Raw genomic sequence first — 3,296 nt, 5'->3', positions numbered from 1 at the left:
ATTATACAAGTAATATGTTAGATCCTCAGATGTTATATTCATCTTAAAACTGAAAGTTTGTATCCTTTTACCAATCTCTCCCTATTTCTCCTACCCCACGCCCCTGAACCAGCATTCTACCTTCTGTTTCTATGAGTCTGACTTTATTTATTTTTTAGCCACATATAAATGATATCATCAATCATTGTATCTGGCTTATCTCACATAGCATAATGCCCCCCAGATTCATCCACATGGTTACATAATGGCAGATCCTCCTTTATTTTTAAGGTTGAATAATATTCCATGTGTATATAAATTAAAATATATATAATTTATATATTAAATTTATATATATTTATATAAAACACGTTCTTCATCCACCCATTCATTGGTGGACATTTAGAGTGTTTTCATTCCATGGGTATTGTGAATAATGCTGTTACGAACATGAGAGTACTGGTATCTCCTCAAAAAAAAAAATAGATTTCTTTCCCTACAGTTGCTTGATTGTATAGTAGATGTATTTTTAATTTCTTTAGAAACCTCCCTACTGTTTCCATAGTAGCTATACAAGTTTACATTCTCACTAACAGTGTACAAGTGTTCCCTTTACTCCAGGTCCTCACCCGCACTTGTTACCTCTTGGGTTTGGGGGTTGGTTTTTTTTTTTTTTATATATAACAGTTCTAACAAGAGTAAGGTGATATCTCGTGGTTTTGATTTGTATCTTTTTAATAATTAGTCATATTGAAAATATTTTCATGCACTTGTTGGCCATTTGTATATCTTTGTGAAAATCTGCCCATTTTTAAATTGGATTATTATTAATTTTTTTTGCAATTGAATTGAATGGGTTTCTTGCATATTTGATATTAACTCTATTGTTTATGTGGTTTGCAAATATTTTTTCCCTTCCATAGGTTGCATTTCACACATATCTTTTCTGATGTACTTTTTCAAATTTAAAGTTTTACTAACCAACTAATTGTATTTTTTAAAGTTTTTGTTTACATTCCAGTTGGTTAACATACAGTGTAATACTACTTTCAGGTGTACAATATAGTGATTCAACACTTCAGTACAACATCTGGTGCTCATCACAAGTACCCTCCTTAATCCCCATCACATATTTAACCAATCCTACCACCCACCTCCACTCTGGTAAGCATCAGTTTGTTCTATAATTAAGAGTCTGTTTTTTGGTTTGCCTCTCTTTTTTCCCTCTTGTGCATTTGTTTTGTTTCTTAAATTCCACATATGAGTGGAATCATGTTATTTGTCTTCCTCTGACTATTTCACTTAGCACAATACTCTAGCTCCATGCATGTTGTTGGAAATTGCAAGATTTCATTCTTTGTGATGTCTGAGTAATATTCCATCATATATCAGTGGTCTCTTGGGCTGTTTCATAACTTGGCTATTGTAAATAATGCTGCTATAAAACAGGCTGCATATATCCCTTTTAATTGTATTTTTTATTCTTATGGATAAATACCTAGTAGTAAGATTGCTGGATCATGGGTGATTCTATTACTAACTTTTTAAGGAACCTCCATACTGCCAAATACTGTTTTCTAAATTGGCTCCCCCAGTTTGTATTCCCATCAATAGTGCAAGAATGTTCCTTTTTCTCCGAAACCTTGCAAACACCAGTTGTTTCTTGGGTTGTTGATTTTAGCCATTCTGACAGGTGTGAGATGATATCTCATTGTAGTTTTGTTTTGAGTTTTCCTGATGACGAAAGATGTTGAGCACCTTCTTATGTGTCTGTTAGCCATTTGGATATCTTCTTTGGAAAAAAATCTGTTCATGTCTTCTGTCCATCTTTAAATTGGATTATTAATTTTCTGGGTGTTGAATTTTATAGGTTATTTTTTAAAGGTTTTATTTATTTATTCATGAGAGACACAGAAAGAGAAAGAGGCAGAAACACAGGCAGAGGGAGAAGCAGACATCCTGCAAGGAGCCCAATGTGGGACTCAATCCCAGAACTCCAGGATCACACCCTGAGTCGAAGGCAGACCCTCAACCGCTGAACCGCCCAGGTGTCTCTATAGGTTCTTTATATATGTTGGATACCAAACCTTTATTGGGTAAGTAATTTGCAAATATCTTCTCTCATTCCATAGGTTCCCTTTTAGTTTTATTGCTTGTTTCCTTCACTGTGCAAAAGATTTTTATTTTGATGAAGTCCCAATAGTTTATTTTTGCTTTTCTCTTGCCTCAGGAGACATATCTAGAAGGAAATTGTTATGACTGATGTCAAAGAGGTTACTCCTGGTGTTCTCTAGGATTTCTATGGTTTCAGGTCTCACATTTAGATCTTTCATACATTTTGAAATTTTTGTGTGTTTGGTTTAAGAAAGTGGTCCAGTTTCATTCTTTTGCATGTTATTATCCAGTGTTCTCAACAAAATTTGAAGAGACTTTATTTTTCTGATTGAATATTCTTTCCTGCTTTGTTGAAGATGAATTGACATATAGTGGCTTTATTTCTGGGTTTTATATTCTGTTCTTTGGATTTGTCCATTTTTGTGCCAGCACCATCCTGTTCTGATCACTACAGCTTTGTAATATATCTTGAAGTCTGGAATTGTGACCCTTCTAGCTTTGCTTTCTTTTTCAAGGTTGCTTTGGCTATTTGGGGTCTTTTGTGGTTCCATACCAATTTTAGGATTGTTTGTTCTAGCTCTGGAAAAAATGCTGGTGGTATTTTGATAGGAGTTGCATTAAATGTACAGATTACTTTGAGTAGTATATACATTTAACAATGCCTTTCCATTTTTTTGTGTCATCTTCAATTTCTTTCATCAGTGTTTTATGGTTTTCATAGTGCAGGTCTTTTTTTTTTTTAAGATTTTATTTGTTTATTCATAGAGACACAGTAGAGAGAGAGGTAGAGACACAGGCAGAGGGAGAAGCAGGCTCCATGCAGGGAGCCTCATATGGGACTCGATCCCGGGTCTCCAGGATCACGCCCTGGGCTGTAGGCGGCGCTAAAGCGCTGCGCCACCGGGGCTGCCCCATAGTGCAGGTCTTTTACCTCTTTGGTTAGGTTTACTCCTAAGTATCTTATGATTTTTGTGCAATTATAAATGGGATTTAATTATTTGCCTTTCTGCTGCTTCATTATTGGTGGATAGAAATGTAACCGATTTCTGTATATTGATTTTGTATCCTGCAACTTTACTGAATTTGTGCATTAGTTCTAGTAACTTTTTGGTAGAGTCTTTCAGGTATTCTTATATAGAGTATCATGTCATCTGCAAATAGTGAAAGTGTTACTTCTTCCTTGCTTATTTGGAAGCATTTTA

Source organism: Vulpes vulpes, chromosome 4, assembly GCF_048418805.1.
Source record: "Vulpes vulpes isolate BD-2025 chromosome 4, VulVul3, whole genome shotgun sequence".
NCBI lineage: Eukaryota > Metazoa > Chordata > Mammalia > Carnivora > Canidae > Vulpes > Vulpes vulpes.
This window is presented reverse-complemented; position numbering follows the sequence as displayed.